Source organism: Palaemon carinicauda, chromosome 16, assembly GCF_036898095.1.
Source record: "Palaemon carinicauda isolate YSFRI2023 chromosome 16, ASM3689809v2, whole genome shotgun sequence".
Lineage (NCBI taxonomy): Eukaryota > Metazoa > Arthropoda > Malacostraca > Decapoda > Palaemonidae > Palaemon > Palaemon carinicauda.
In genome coordinates this window covers 63,989,217-64,007,599 of record NC_090740.1, presented here as the reverse complement: position 1 = coordinate 64,007,599, position 18,383 = coordinate 63,989,217, and the positions used below count along the sequence as shown (strand labels likewise).

At 38.8% G+C, this 18,383-nt stretch overlaps 1 protein-coding gene and 1 long non-coding RNA gene across 8 annotated transcripts in view; one reads left to right on the top strand and one right to left on the bottom strand.

The window, feature by feature from the left end:
• Positions 1-18,383, bottom strand: part of LOC137655750 (microtubule-associated protein futsch-like) — a 268,584-nt gene that overhangs the window by 202,751 nt on the left and 47,450 nt on the right. The window lies entirely within an intron of this gene.
• Positions 16,101-16,525, top strand: LOC137655053 (uncharacterized). The gene is made up of 2 exons (XR_011046791.1): positions 16,101-16,225; positions 16,429-16,525. It is a non-coding gene; the product is annotated as an uncharacterized lncRNA (long non-coding RNA).

Here is an 18,383-nt window from a genome sequence, read left to right as displayed (position 1 = left end):
GGTCTATTAAATTTCTTATTCCTGATCTAGATATTAATCTCTGGCACCGTCGTTCAATTAGTTCATTATGCATGTTGCATAAGATTTTTCATAACTCTGACCATCCTTTACATTCAGATCTCCCTGGACAATTCTATCCTGTTCGTAATAATATCCAGGCCTTCTCCATCATGAGGCTCAATACTACACAGTATTCTAGAAGTTTTATTCCAGCTGTGACCAAGTTGTGGAATGATCTTCCTAATCGGCTAGTTGAATCAGTAGAACTTCAAAAGTTCAGAGTTGGAGCAAATGTTTTTCTGTTGACCAGGCTGACATGAGTCTTTTTATAGTTTATATATGACATATCTGTTTTTGAATTTGTTAATAGTTTATATATGACATATCTATTTTGACGTTGTTACTGTTTTTAGTATGATTTATTGTTAATTGTTCTCATCGTTTATTTATTTCCTTATTTCCTTTCCTCACTGGGCTATTTTTCCCTATGGGAGCCCTTGGGCTTATAGGATCTGGCTTCTCCAACTAGGGTTGTAGCTTGGCTAGTAATAATAATAATAATTATATTACGATCCCCCTTTCTGTGTGGAGAGAGTAGGATATTGTTTTTGAGGAGTATTCTCTTTCCCCCTTATCTGAATGCCATTATAGGAGTCTGAATATTGTAGCCCCTTTTTCTCTTTCTGATCAAAAATTGTAATTAAGCGCATTTTGGGATTTAATTTAGCAATTTTTTGTCTGAAATTTTGAATGATATTAACCCATTCATTTCAGTGTGGTGATCTAAAGAGACTAAGGTAATCATGGTCGTTTGTCCTCTTTACAGGCAGAATCTTTGAAGAAGATACATTGTTGAGTTCTGATCTGTGCTAGGACCGTGAGGTATCCCTGTGGTCATGATACCTGCAGGATACATGCTCAATGCAGGAGAATGAAAGGTCCACTCTGCTATTGGGTCCCTCAGGACTGCAGTGTGTGTAAGGACTTACATTATTCTGGATGGATATTGGAGGGTGTTCCTCCACCTAGACCCATTTCTACCGTTCAGTTTCATGTTGATAAAACTTAAATTTTTTAGCCTTGACATGGACAATTTATCCTCGGTTACTTCTTTATCTCCGGATAGAGAATCGGCTCTCCTTCATGTGGATGATTCTTACTTGTCCGAATTGGACGAGGTTAGTGTGACTTCCATGAGGGACTCGGTGCGTTCCTTTGTTTCAACTGCCGTCACTCCGTTAGCTGATCTATACACTGTTACGACTACACCTTCCTTTTCATGTACGCCTCCGGTTTCTGTCTCTCCCCCTTCCCTGGTCAAGCTAAGTGAACCAGCACTTTCTACATTCTCATCTAACTTGGAAAATAGGTCCCTGTTGGAAAACATGAAGGCCTGTATGGAAGGGACCCAAGAATACCAAAGAAGGATGGGTAAAGCCTTACCGTAGGAGATTAAGGCTTTGATATCTCCAGAGGTTCCTTCTAAGTCTAAGGTTTTACCTTCTCAGCTTCCCTCTTACATGCAACAGAGCCTGTGGAGGTATCCAAAATCTGGCCTATTCCTTACATATTCTTCTCTGTCCTCATACACAGAACAACACAGATTACCAAACAATTCTCCTTCACTCAAGTGGTTACTGCGCTAATTGTTCAGTGGGTACTTTCCTCTTGGTAAGAGTAGAAGAGAGACTTAAGCTATGATAAGCAGATCTTCTAGAAGGACACTCCAAAATTAAACCATTGTTCTCTAGTTTTGGGTAGTGCCATAGCCTCTGTACCATGGTCTTCCACTGTCATGGGTTTAGAGTTCTCTTGGTTGAGGTTACACTTGAGCACACTATTCTATCTTATTTCTCTTCTTCTTTTTTTGTTAAAGTTTTTATAGTTTATTTAGAAGATATTTATTTTAATGTCGATACTCTTCTTGAAATATTCTATTTTCCTTTTTTCCTTTCCTCACTGGGCTATTTTCCCTGTTGGAGCCTCTGGGCTTGTAGCAACATGCTTTTCCAACAAGGTTTGTAGCTTAGTAATAATAATCAGAATAATATATATATATATATATATATATATATATATATATATATATATATATATATATATATATATATATATATATATATATATATATATATATATATACACACACAAATACATATATATATACATATACATATACATATATATATATGTGTATATTATATATATATATATATATATATATATATATATATATATATATATATATATATATATATATATATATATTTATATTTATATATAAATATACATACATACATACATATACCGAGGCACTTCCCCCAATTTTGGGGGGTAGTCAACATCAACAAATGAAACAACAAAAAAGGGTACCTCTACTCTCTACATTCCTCCCAGCCTAACAAGGGACTCAACCGAGTTCAGCTGGTACTGCTAGGGTGCCACAGCCCACCCTCCCACATTATCCACCACAGATCAAGGTTCATAATGCTGAATCCCCTACTGCTGCTACCTCCGCGGTCATCTAAGGCATCGGAGGAAGTAGCACGGCCTACCGGAACTGCGTCACAATCGCTTGCCATTCATTCCTATTTCTAGCACGCTCTCTTGCCTCTCTCACATTTATCCTCCTATCACCCAGAGCTTCCTTCACCCCATCCATCCACCCAAACCTTGGCCTTTCTCTTGTACTTCCCCCATCAACTCTTGCATTCATCACCTTCTTTAGCAGACAGCCATTTTCCATTCTCTCAACATGGCCAAACCACCTCAACACATTCATATCCACTCTAGCCGCTAACTCATTTCTTACACCCGTTCTCACTTTCACCACTTCGTTCCTAACCCTATCTACTGGAGATACACCAGCCATACTCCTTAGACACTTCATCTCAAACACATGCAATTTCTGTCTCTCCATCACTTTCATTCCCCACAACTCCGATCCATACATCACAGTTGGTACAATCACTTTTTCATATAGAACTCTCTTTACATTCATGCCCAACCCTCTATTTTTTACTACTCCCTTAACTGTCCCCAACACTTTGCAACTTTCTTTCACTCTCTGACTTACATCGGCTTCCACTCCACCATTTGCTGCAACAACAGACCCCAAGTACTTGAACTGATCCACCTCCTCAAGTAACTCTCCATTCAACATGACATTCAACCTTGTACCACCTTCCCTTCTCGTACATCTCATAACCTTACTCTTACCCACATTTACTCTCAACTTCCTTCTCTCACACACACTTCCAAATTCTGTCACTAATCGGCCAAGCTTCTCTTGTGTGTCTGCAACCAGTACAGTATCATCCGCAAACAACAATTGATTTACCTCCCATTCATGGTCATTCTCGTCTACGAGTTTTAATCCTCATCCAAGCACTCGAGCATTCACCTCTCTCACCACTCCATCAACATACAAGTTAAACAACCACGGGGACATCACACATCCCTGTCTCAACCCCACTCTCACCAGAAACCAATCACTCACTTCATTTCCTATCCTAACGTGCTTTACTACCTTTGTAGAAACTTTTTACTGCTTTCAACAACCTTCCACCAACTCCATATAACCTCATCACATTCCACATTGCTTCGCTATCAACTCTCTCATATGCTTTCTCCAGATCCATAAACGCAACATACACCTCCTTACCTTTTGCTAAATATTTTTCGCATATCTGCCTTACTGTAAAAATCTGATTCATACAACCCCTACCTCTTCTAAAACCACCCTGTACTTCTAAGATTGCAATCTCTGTTTTATCCTTGATCCTATTAATCATTACTCTACCATACACTTTTCCAACTACGCTTAACAAACTAATACCTCTTGAATTACAACACTCGTGCACATCTCCCTTACTCTTATATAGTGGTACAATACATGCACAAATCCAATCTACTGGTACCATTGACAACACAAAACACATATTAAACAATCTCACCAACCATTCAAGTACAGTCACACCCCTTTCCTTCAACATCTCGGCTCTCACACCATCCATACCAGACGCTTTTCCTACTCTCGTTTCATCTAGTGCTCTCCTCACTTCATCTATTGTAATCTCTCTCATTCTCATCTGCCATCACTGGCACCTCAACACCTGCAACAGCAATTATATCTGCCTCCCTATTATCCTCAACATTCAGTAAACTTTCAAAATATTCCGCCCATCTTTTCCTTGCCTCCTCTCCTTTCAACAACCTTCCATTTCCATCTTTCACTGTCTCTTCAATTCTTGAGCCAGCCTTCCTTACTCTCTTCACTTCTTTCCAAAACAACTTCTTATTCTCTTCATATGAATGACCCAATCCCTGACCCCACCTCAGGTCAGCTGCCCTCTTTGCCTCACGTACCTTGCGCTTTACTTTCACATTTTTCTCATTATATTTTTCATACTTCTCTAAACTATTACTCTGCAGCCATTCTTCAAAAGCCCTCTTTTTTTTTTTTTTTTTTTTTTTCCTTCCACTTTTACCTTCGCTCCTTCATTCCACCATTCACTGCCCTTTCTCATGCTGCCTCCAACAACCTTCTTGCCACACACATCACTTGCAATCCCAACAAAATATTCTTTTACTAACTTCCGCTCCTCCTCTAAATTGCCAGTTTCTCTTACTTTCACTTCGTCATATGTCATTTTCAACCTTTTCTGATATTTACTTTTTACCCCTGTGGTGGATAATGTGGGAGGTTGGGCTGTGGCACCCTAGCAGTACCAGCTGAACTCGGCTGAGTCCCTGGTTAGGCTGGAGGAACATAGAGAGTAGAGGTCCCCTGTTTTGTTTTGTTTCATTGTTGATGTCGGCTACCCCCCAAAATTGGGGGAAGTGACTTTGGTATATGTATGTACCCCTGGTTTTATTAGTTCGTCAACCCTCACTAGCTCCCTTTTACATCCACATACTTTATTCCCCCACTCTTTTGCTACAACTAATTTTTCTTCCACCAAAAAATGATCAGACATACCGTTAGCCATACCCCTAAACACGTGCACGTCTTTCAATCCTCCTAACATTCTTTTAGTTATCAACACATAATCTATTAATGCCCTTTCTACTACTCTTCCATTTGCCACTCTTACCCATGTATACTTATTTTTATCTTTCTTTTTGAAAATGCTATTACTTATCACCATCTCTTGCTCAACACACATATCTACCAGTCTCTCACCACTCTCATTTTCACCTGGTACGCCATACTTCCCAATGACACCTTCTACCTCTCCAGCGCCCACTCTAGCATTGAAGTCACCCGTGACAACTACATAATTCCTTCTACTCAGTCCTTCTACACACCTAGTTAATTCATTCCAGAACTCATTCCGCTCTTCTTCACTTTTCTCACTACCTGGCCTATACGCACTGACAAACGCCCAACATTCCCTACCCAACCTAACCCTTACCCACATTAACCTAGATGATATCTCCTTCCATTCCACTACTTTACCTGTCATCCATTCACTCAGCAATAAAGCCACACCCTCTCTCGCTCATCCCCTTTCAATCCCAGACACCCTACCAGACATTTCACCAAACATCACTTCACCCTTTCCTTTTATCTTCGTCTCACACAAGGCCATTACATCCATCCATTTATTCCTAAACATACTTCCAATTTCACATCTTTTACTCTCTATCGTACTACATCCACGCACATTCAAACACCCTAAAACTAGAGTGCGGGGAGCAGTCACTCTCCCCCCAGCTCCATCTCTTTGTCGATGTCTCACAGGATGTAGATACAGGAGAGGGGGTTCCTAGCCCCCTCGTCCCGTCTCTTTTAGTCGCCTCTTACGACACGCAGGGATAACGTTGGCGCTATTCTAATTGTTTTTATGCCCATATTTGTATATATTCATATTTTTATTATATATATATATATATATATATTCATTATATATATATATATATATATATATATATATATATATATATATATATATATATATATATATATATATATATATATATATATATATATATATATATATATATATATATATATATATATATATATATATATATATATATATATATATATATATATATATATATATATATATATATATATATATATATATATATATATATATATATATATATATATATATATATATATATATATATATATATATATATATATATATATATATATATATATATATATATATATATATATATATATATATATATATATATATATATATATATATATATATATATATATATATATATATATATATATATATATATATATATATATATATATATATATATATATATATATATATATATATATATATATATATATATATATATATATATATATATATATATATATATATATATATATATATATATATATATATATATATATATATATATATATATATATATATATATATATATATATATATATATATATATATATATATATATATATATATATATATATATATATATATATATATATATATATATATATATATATATATATATATATATATATATATATATATATATATATATATATATATATATATATATATATATATATATATATATATATATATATATATATATATATATATATATATATATATATATATATATATATATATATATATATATATATATATATATATATATATATATATATATATATATATATATATATATATATATATATATATATATATATATATATATTATATATATATATATATATATATATATATTATATATATATATATATATATATATATATATATATATATATATATATATATATATATATATATATATATATATATATATATATATATATATATATATATATATATATATATATATATATATATATATATATATATATATATATATATATATATATATATATATATATATATATATATATATATATATATATATATATATATATATATATATATATATATATATATATATATATATATATATATATATATATATATATATATATATATATATATATATATATATATATATATATATATATATATATATATATATATATATATATATATATATATATATATATATATATATATATATATATATATATATATATATATATATATATATATTATATATATATATATATATATATATATATATATATATATATATATATATATATATATATATATATATATATATATATATATATATATATATATATATATATATATATATATATATATATATATATATATATATATATATATATATATATATATATATATATATATATTATATATATATATATATATATATATATATATATATATATATATATATATATATATATATATATATATATATATATATATATATATATATATATATATATATATATATATATATATATATATATATATATATATATATATATATATATATATATATATATATATATATATATATATATATATATAATATATATATATATATATATAAATATATATATATGTATATGTATATATGCATACATACATACATACATACATAATGATGTACGTCAGAGAGTCAATGAAGGTTGCAAAGTGTTGGGGGCAGTTAGGGAGTAGTAAAAAATAGAGGGTTGGGCATGAATGTAAAGAGAGTTCTATATGAGAAAGTGATTGTACCAACTGTGATGTATGGATCCGAGTTGTGGGGAATGAAAGTAATGGAGAGACAGAAATTGAATATGTTTGAGATGAAGTGTCTGAGGAGTATGGCTGGTGTATCTCGAGTTGATAGGGTTAGGAACGAAGTGGTGAGGGTGAGAACGGGTGTAAGAAATGAGTTAGCGGCTAGAGTGGATATGAATGTGTTGAGGTGGTTTGGCCATGTTGAGAGAATGGAAAATGGCTGTCTGCTAAAGAAGGTGATGAATGCAAGAGTTGATGGGAGAAGTACAAGAGGAAGGTCAAGGTTTGGGTGGATGGATGGTGTGAAGAAAGCTCTGGGTGATAGGAGGATAGATGTGAGAGAGGCAAGAGAGCGTGCTAGAAATAGGAATGAATGGCGAGCGATTGTGACGCAGTTCCGGCAGGCCCTGCTGCTTCCTCCGGTGCCTTAGATGACCGCGGAGGTAGCAGCAGTAGGGGACTCAGCAGTATGAAGCTTCATCTGTGGTGGAAATGTGGGAGGTTGGGCTGTGGCACCCTAGCAGTACCAGCTGAACTCGGCTGAGTCCCTGGTTAGGCTGGAGGAACGTAGAGAGTAGAGGTCCCCTTTTTTGTTTTGTTTCTTGTTGATGTCGGCTACCCCCAAAATTGGGGGAAGTGCCATTGGTATATATATATATATATATATATATATATATATATATATATATATATATATATATATATATATATATTATATATATATATATATATATATATTATGTATGTATGTATGTATGTATGTATTTTTTCATTAAATGCTAGAGCATTTGTGGCATCAGCTATTTTGAGACAACAATTTTGTAGTTTTGTGTATTTTTTAATTTCTTGAGGACTAGAATTTGACTGAAAAGATTGAATTTGTTACTGTGATGTTCCTTTTATATGGTTGTAACCAACAGTGGTTTGAGCCAGTAAATAATGGCTTTTGTTATGGCATATTTACATAGAAATCCTAATCCATCCCCTAATGTAATGGCTGTGCTTTCATAGAAAATAATATAAAAAAAAAACTTATATACAGTACATAATAAACCTAAAAACTCATTAAATATGAAATTTTAAGATATTCCCAAGAAAACCTAATGAACATTTTACTGAAAACATCCAGATCCCAAATGGTTGTGTTACACTTATATCAGTCGTGTCGTGCTCTGCTCTCGCTCCAGTCACGGTCTGGTTGAATATTATCACATGATTTATATGAAAGCATTCGCACTGGCGCCCCGGTCTGCTCTCGCTCCAGTCTCACTCCGGTCATGATAGAAGAAATCAATATGTACAATAACAGGCTGATGTTCACTTCGTAAATACATTTCCTTGTATCAGTTAACAATATTCCTATGAAATTATGCTTTTTCCTTATATTTATAACTTTGCCTAAACACTGATCGTACCGAAAGTGTGAACAACCCAGTACCTAGACCGAACCGAGAGCGAACCGTGACTGGACTGATAGTATGAATCAACCATAATACAGCATCAAAAATTTGACAGAAGGTCTAGAGGCCTTTTATTGGAGATTACTTCAGCAATCACTAGCCTCCCATAGTCATCCTCCTCGTAAACATCTTCTGTGTCCCTGATAAAGTCATTTGATGGAGGTTTTTTGTCCTACGCTTCAAGAAAAAGTCGATGTGTAGTCCCATTATTGTGGTGAGGTTGAAATCGTCTCGTGAGCGTAGTTGTCTTGTGGGTAAGTAGCATATGTTGGGGTCATACTCTCTCTTTCCGAACATCTGAATTTTATGAATAGAACTTACCTGGCAGTTATATATACATAGCTAATTATCTCTATTTCGGCAGAATTTTTCTAAAACTAGGCAACCGCCTTGTGGTGGTTGGGTGGTAACACCCGTTAAAGGGTGGTAGGAGGAATCATTCCCGTTTTCTGTTCTTCAGTTCATCTCTGCCGGCCGGATCGACAACACGTTGGTCCGTCATTAAGAGTTTTTCTTCGCTTTCCCTGCTCGGTGTACCAGTCTGCTTTTTTGGTGAAGTACTCTGATTTGGGGTTTTGGCGATCGTTGTATTTTGTTTTCTCTTAGCTTTTTTTTTTTTTGCTGTTTTTCATTATGAGTGAAAAGAGTCATTACCGTATCTGTGCGAATGAGGAATGTAAGGTGAGACTACCGAAAATGGCGGTAGATCCTCACACAGTTTGTTCTAATTGTAGGGGTTTTGTTTGTGCCCTTGATAATAGGTGTGGGGAATGTAAGGTTTTGGATGAGAAAGATTGGTTAATTATGAAGCGCTATGTGCGTAAGCTAGAGCTCGATAGAGTTAGGAGAGCTTCTAGGTCTAGTCTAAGTCTGTTAGTGGTAAGGAAGACGAACTTAGCGTAGATTTATCTATTGATCCTATTATTGATTCCTCTTTGGAAGTTGATCCTTCCCTTGAGGTAGTAACTCCTGCACCTCCTACAGGTTCCGTATCTACGGATGACCCTCGGTACGCTAGCCTGGCGGCCGAGTTGAAGGCCATTAAAGAACAACTGGAGGCCTTTAAAGGTAAGGAAGGTGAAAGTGCTTGTGTTAGTGCAGTGGAGGTGGCGACTGACCAAATCTGTCATACCCCTAGGCCTAGACCTCTACCAAGCTCCCAGGACCAAGGGAGAAGGTACGTCGATGACCGAAAGGGGGTGAGAGGTACGTACCCTCGGTCAGCCGTCGCCTCAGACAGTCCTGTTGTCGATTCCCAGGCTGCTCTTGACCGTCACGGGAAAGACATGTCGGATGTGTTGTTTTCTTCTCCGAATTCGTCCAGACGTAAATGGAAGTATGAAGCTTCAAGACCTACTAAGAGGAGATGGAACCGTGACGAACGGTCTCGTTCTTTCTCTCCCGGTTCTAGCAGTTATGAACCTTGTCCGTCGGAGGATGATTTCGACTCCGTGCCTGTGAAAAGGACGAAGCCTGCTGCCGAAGATACGAGTGTTATTCGTCAGCCCCCCCCCTTCGGGTCCGCAAGACCCAGCTGATGTTGCTAAATCCTTTATGTCTGTCATGCAGGAACAACTTTTGACTTTAGTACAAGCCTTTAGCCGCCCTCACGCCCAGTCTGACAGACGTAAAGACGACTCGATGCCGATTAAGAAGTCTGCTTCTAAGAGAGAACGGAGTTCTTCTTTAAAGAAAACTTCTCCCTCTCTACGCCAGGATGAGGAATGTGTGCTTTCGCCAGGCGATACTTCTTCGCGATACCAGGGCGATACGTTTTCTCGTTCTCGATACCGGGACGATACCTTATTGAACGACGCTGCTTCTCGTTCTCGATACCAAGACGATACCGCCTCCCGTTCGCTTCGCCACGACGATACCTCCTCTCGTTCGCTTCGCCACGACGATACCTCCTCTCGTTCGCTTCGCCACGACGATACCGACCCTAGTTCTCGACGCCACGACGATACCGCCTCTCGTTCACGACGCCACGACGATACCGCCTCTCATTCTCGCCGCCACGACGATACCGCCTCTCATTCTCGCCGCCACGACGATACCGCCTCTCGCTCTCGACGACAGAACGACTCTGCCTCTCGTTCTCGGTCCCAGGGCGATACCACCCTGCCTCTTCGGGACGATACTGCCTCTCGTCCCAAGGATTCTTCTAGCGCGGGACTCCAGGATGCAACCCGTCTTTTGCAGGATGATGCCTTTGATTTGCCCTTGTCGGGTTTTAAGGATCCTTCTTCTCTTTTGAAGGATATTGCAGATGTGGATCAGGACCTTGAGGATGTTTCTGATGACGATGATAATCCTTCCGACGCTGTGGGAGATTACAAGTTCTCTCTCGCTCCCTTCTTGAACTTTTTGGAGAGGAATTCCAACCTACTGCCCCTCAATCTCCTCAGTCCCAATTTAACAAAAAGAAGGCCAAGAAACAGTCGGCCTTCATCAAGATGAAGCTGTCTATCTCCACAAAGAAGGCTCTCAAGAAGATTGATGACTGGATGATGGAGCGGAGACAAACAGTTAAGACTTCCTTCTCGTTTCCACCAGCTCGTCTTGCTTCAAGAGCGGGTATGTGGTATGCAACTGGAGAACCTTTGGGTCTGGGAGTGCCTTCCTCCTCCAAGGGTGACTTCTCTGGTTTAGTGGACTCTGCTAGAAGGCATGCTCTCAACTCAGCTAAGGTCATGTGGTCGATGTCGGAGCTGGATCATCTCGTCAAAGGTATTTTTTAGAGCCTTTGAGGTTTTTAGTTTCCTAGACTGGTCGCTTGGGACTCTCGCAAGGAAAACTGAACAGATGGAAGGATCTAGGGACCTCACCAGTATTATGTCCTGTATGGATAAGGCCCTCAGAGATGGGGTGAATGAGTTGGCTGCTCTGTTCTCAGCTGGGGTCCTAAAGAAGAGAGCTCTGCTTTGCTCTTTTGCTTCTAGGTCTGTTACCAATGCTCAAAAGTCTGAGCTTCTTTACGCCCCCCTCTCTCAACATCTTTTTCCCGAGTCCCTGGTTAATGACATTACGCGTTCTCTGGCCCAAAAAGCCACCCAAGACCTTTTATCTCGTTCTGCTCGTAAGCCCTTGGCAGCCCCTCCTTCTTCTTTGAAACGGGAGGAAAGGAGATTCCAGCAGCCCTTTCGGGGGCAGGACTACTTCAAGATCAGATTTTAGAGGAAGAAGGCAAGATTCAGGACCAAGATCTACCAGGGGTTCTTTCAGACCTCGCTCCAGAAAATGAAGTTCGTCTCCTCCAGACAGTAGGCGCAAGACTGTCAGGTTTTTGGCAGTCTTGGAAGAGGAGAGGGGCAGACACCTGGTCCCTCTCAGTCATCAAGGAAGGATACAAGATCCCCTTTCTGAAAAAACCTCATCTCGCAGATGCTCCGCTGGCCTTAGTAGCCCGGGTACTCAGATCCTGGGAAACAGAAGGCCCTAGTAGACCTTGTCAACCAAATGCTAGACAAGGGGGCGATAGAACCGTTCGGGATCTAGCCTCCCCAGGCTTTTACAATCGCCTGTTTCTGGTCCCCAAGAACTCGGGCGGATGGAGACCCGTCCTGGATGTCAGCGCTCTCAACGTATTTGTGGAGAAGACAAAGTTCTCCATGGAGACGACTCAGTCGGTGCTGGCGTCAGTACGTCCAGGGGACTGGATGGTGTCCCTCGACTTGCAGGACGCATATTTCCATGTCCCCATCCATCCGACTTCGAGGAAGTACCTGAGATTTGTAATGGATTTACGGAAGACTTTTATGATGGCTCAAGATCTAGGCCTGGTCATCAACAGGGAGAAGTCTAGATCAGACCGAATCAGACTATTCTCTATTTGGGGATAGTTCTGAATTCAGTTCTTTTTCGGGCTTCTCCCTCTCAGGAAAGACAGACCAAGTGTCTCGTAAAAGTCAGAACTTTCCTGGACAAGAAGAGATGCACAGCGAAGGAGTGAATGAGTTTGCTGGGGGGACTATCCTCCCTCGAACAGTTTGTCTCTCTGGGGAGGACTCCACCTAAGGCCTCTTCAGCACTTTCTTTCGTAGACATGGAACAAAAAGATGCAGGAAGACTCCTTTTCCTTCCCCATTCCAATAGAAGTCAAGACTCTTCTGAAGTGGTGGCTGGACCCAACCTTGTTAGGGGAAGGGATCTCCTTACACAAGAAGAACCCAGACCTAGTGTTGTTTTCAGACGCATCAGAGTCAGGCTGGGGGGCAACACTAGGAAGCAAGGAGGTCTCAGGCTATTGGGAAGGAATTCAGCTGGGATGGCACATCAACAACAAGGAGCTGATGGCCATTTTTCTGGGGCTAAAGGCCTTCAAGGACTTGGTGTCTGGGAAGATTGTGGAGGTCAACTCAGACAACACCACAGCTCTTGCTTACATCAGGAAGCAAGGAGGGACTCACTCTCTGTCTCTCTTCGAGACAGCAAGAGAGCTCCTTCTTTGGGCGAAGGAGAACAGGATAAACCTGCTGACGAGGTTTGTTCAGGGACAGAAGAATGTGAGGGCGTACATGCTCAGCAGGAAAGGGCAGGTCCTTCCCACAGAATGGACCCTCAACCAACAGGTCTGTCAGAGTCTCTGGAGGCTGTGGGGGAGACCCCTCATCGATCTTTTCGCCTCCAATTTATCCAAGAGGATCCCCATCTATTGCTCCCTAGTTCCGGACAGAGAGGCAATAGCACTAGACGCCTTTTTGATGGATTGGACGGGGATGGACACTTATGCTTTTCCCCCGTTCAAGATCATCAATCTGGTAGTCAGGAAATTCGCCCTCCTCGATTCGGGACGGATGATCCTGATAGCTCCGTTCTGGCCGATGAGGGAATGGTTCACGAAGGTGGTGGACTTGTTGATGGACTTTCCAAGAAGCCTCCCTGCAATTCCAAATCTGCTCAGACAACCCCACTTCGAGAGATATCATCAAAACCCCCTCGCTCTCAATCTGACTGCCTTCAGACTATCGAGAAGCTCGTCAGATCGAGAGGCTTTTCAGCGCAAGCTGCGAAAGCTATCGCCAGAGCGAGGAGGGTCTCTTCGCAGAGGGTCTACCAGTCCAAGTGGGAGACTTTTAGGGCTTGGTGTAGGAAGCACAAGATTTCCTCATCCACTACCTCTGTGAGCCAGATTGCGGATTTCTTGTTGTACCTCAGACAGGACGCTAAGCTAGCTGTGTCCACTATCAAAGGGTACAAAAGTATGCTCTCTTCCGTCTGTCGGCATAGAGGCTTGGACTTGTCTCGCGATAAGGACTTACATGACCTCTTGAAGTCTTTTGAGACGACCAAGCAGACCCAGTTAAAGCCCCCTTCTTGGAACCTTGATGTGGTTCTTAAATTTCTGTGCACCAAGAGATTTGAGCCCATCTCACAGGCTCCCCTTAGGGAGGTTACCAAGAAGACCCTCTTTCTTTTGGCCTTAGCAACAGCTAAAAGAGTTAGTGAAGTCCATGCAATTGAAAAACAGGTAGGCTTCAATCTGAATGGGGCAGTTTGTGCCTTGAGATTAGACTTTCTCGCTAAGAACGAGAACCCTTCTAAGCCCTGGCCGAGGACCTTTGAGGTTCCTAACTTGACCAACCTAGTGGGTCAAGAGCAAGAGAGGCTGCTCTGTCCAGTACGAGCCCTCAAGACCTACTTGTCTCGCACGAAAAGTGTGAGAGGCTCTTCTAGCTCCCTGTGGTGTTCTGTGAAAGATCCTCAAAAGCCCCTTTCCAAGAACGCTGTCCTTTTTCCTGAGGGAAGTGATAAGAGAAGCGCATCTCTTGTGTGAGGAGGAACACTCTGGACGTTTAAAAGTGCAAGCTCACGAAGAGTGAGGGCCATTGCGACCTCGCTTGCTTACCGCAAGAACATGTCGCTCCGTCAAATTATGGATGCGACATTCTGGAGGAGCAAACTCTGTGTTCGCCTCTCATTACCTCAGAGAGGTGAGGGTGGATTATGAGAAATGTTATACCTTGGGACCATACGTAGCTACGGCTTCTGTATTAGGCAAAAGAGTTACTACCTCCCCTCAACCTTAGTTTTGTTTACTTGTACATAGGTTGGTGTATTTTTTATTGGTTGTCTGAGGACTTCGACTTGTGTACAGTCACCTCAGTCTAGTTAGATAATTTTTATCTACTTTGCAAATGTTAGGTGGTTGGTTTGGTAAAGTTGCGGTTTTTTTGAATTTGGGCAATAGGTAGTCCTGAAGTCTAGTCAGATTGTTGGTCTCACCCCGTTGACAGACTCGATTGAGTGTTTTCAGCACTGCAGGTCACATCCTGGCTGACACTCCTAAGGGGAAAGCGACTCAAGAGGCAGGAACCTTTGAAGTCAGCTACCTTAGCAGGTAAGGAATCAAGGTGTTTATTTATCCTACAACTTTTTTGGTTGTTTCCCCAACGATGTTACTGTCTATCACCCTCCTCCAAGTGTGTTAATCAGCTATATATATATAACTGCCAGGTAAGTTCTATTCATAAAAATGGAGTTTTTATGATAAAACAAAGTTTTATGAATACTTACCTGGCAGTTATATATACATTCGAAGGCCCACCCACCTCCCCTCAGGAGACAGGTCGGGCATAGATGAACTGAAGAACAGAAAACGGGAATGATTCCTCCTACCACCCTTTAACGGGTGTTACCACCCAACCACCACAAGGCGGTTGCCTAGTTTTAGAAAAATTCTGCCGAAATAGAGATAATTAGCTATGTATATATAACTGCCAGGTAAGTATTCATAAAACTTTGTTTTATCATAAAAACTCCATTTTGTCTTCCTTAACCCAAGCAATAAAAAATACTCGTGTTGATATTTGCAGTTATTTTCATTTTCTTTTCACATCAGCAATGCGGCAGACTTTTCAGTAAGTTAAGTTTATTTGTATGTTATATATTTGCCATTTATTAGTTTTTTTTTTAATTTTACAGGAAAAAAACCAAATCCCAAAGTGGACACGTTCCCAGTTGATGAAAATAAAAGTGATGAGTTGAAAGTTGATGAACCTGAAAAGGTAAAGGCAAAGCTTCCTAAAACTAGAGGTTCTCCAAGAGCAGAAAACAAAGATCAGGAGAAAGACAATGGTAAGGAAGTTGAAATTTAAATGTACTGACTAGAAATACATTTTTAGAATATTCCAATGAAATTAGATGGTGTAGTATGAGAACATTCATGATCTATTGGCATGTAAGAATTTTTAAGAAATGAAACATGTTAGCTTTTATCGGTGATGATCTTTTGAAAGCATAGATTACTGTAATGCATTACAATGAAACTTCTTTTACAGTGGAAAGTAAAAAGATTCAAAGCTTAGGATCCATATTAGCTGGTCTTGGTAGTCGCAAGGAAGAATTCATGAGTCCTGACAGACAGACTTCATCAGGTATGGCTCCAATTTTTTTTACATCTATGGTTGCTTGAGAATTCCAATAAAACTAAGACCTCAATTACATATTCGAAATGAAGGCTAGAAAATTAAGTTTATAAGTACCAGTCATCTCTTGTCAGTCACATGTACAAATTTTATATTTCTTATGCTTGAATGATTGGCTGATTTCTTTCGGAATAAAGGCTTTAGGTTTTGCTTATGTTAGAAGCTGTTGCATATTTTATGCTGTGTATTTTTAATTACAAAATGGAAGTTGAATTAGTACCCATGAGTGAGTGAAAGATGCACTTTTTTCCTCATTATTGTATGTATAATATTATGTATAGTGTATTGGACATATAACATCCTGGTGATTGTTCAAAATGTGATGTATATATAGTGTCTCTCTCTCTCTCTCTCTCTCTCTCTCTCTCTCTCTCTCTCTCTCTCTCTCTCTCTCTCTCTCTCTCTCTCTCTCTCTCTCTCTCTCTCTCTCTCTCTCTCTCTCTCTCTCTCTCTCTCTCTCTTCTCTCTCTCTCTCTCTCTCTCTCTCTCTCTCTCTCTCTCTCTCTCTCTCTCTCTCTCTCTCTCCTCCTCTCTCTCTCTCTCTCTCTCTCTCTCTCTCTCTCTCTCTCTCTCTCTCTCTCTCTCTCTCTCTCTCTCTCTCTCTCTCTCTCTCTCTCTCTCTCTCTCTCTCTCTCTCTCTCTATATAATATATATATATATATATATATATATATATATATATATATTTATGTATTTATATACAGTATATATATATTCTGATTATATACAGTATATATATATTCTGATTCAAAAATTGAAGAGACAGTGAAAGATGGAAATGCAAGGTTGTTAAAAGGAGAGGAGGCAAGGAAAAGGTGTGTGGAATATTTTGAAAGTTCAGTGAAATGTTGAGGATAATAGGGTGGCAGATGTAATTGCTGTTGCAGGTGTTGAGGTGCCGATGATGAGAGATGTGAATGAGAGATAGATTACAAGAGAGGAAGTGAGGAGAGCACTACATGAAATGAGAATACGAAAAGCATCTGGTATGGATGGTGTGAGAGCTGAGATGTTGAAGGAAGGGGGTGTGACTGTACTTGAATGGTTGGTGAGATTGTTTAATGTGTGTTTTGTGTTGTCAATGGTACCTGTAGATGTGGGTATGTGCATGTATTGAACCACTATGTAAGGGTAAGGGAGATGTGCATGAGTAATTTAATTCAAGGGGTATTAGTTTTGTTGAGTGTAGTTGGAAAAGTGTATGGTAGAGTAATGATTAATAGGATTAAGGATAAAAACAGAGAATGCCAATCTTGGAAGTACAGGGTGGTTTTAGAAGAGGTAGGGGTTGTATGAATCAGATTTTTACAGTTAGGCAGATATGCGAGAAATATTTAGCAAAAGGTAAGGAGGTGTATGTTGTGTTTAAAGATCTGAAGAAAACATATGATAGAGTTGATAGGGAAGCAATGTGGAATGTGATGAGGTTATATGAAGTTGGTGGAAGGTTGTTGCAAGTAGTGAAAAGTTTCTACAAAGGTAGTAAGTATGCGTTAGGATGGGATGGGAAATTAAGTGAGCAAATAGGTTTCCGGTGAGAGTGGGGCTGAGACAGGGATGTGTGATGTCGCCGTGGTTGTTTAACTTGTATGTTGATGGAGTGGTGAGAGAGGTGAATGCTCGAGTGCTTGGCCGAGGATTGAAACTAGTAGATGAGAATGACCATGAATGGAAGGTAAATCAGTTGTTGTTTGCAGATGATACTGTACTGGTTGCAGACGCGGAGAAGCTTGGCCGATTAGTGACAGAATTTGGAAGGGTGTGTTAGACAAGGAAATTGAGGGTTAATGTGGGTAAGAGTAAGGTA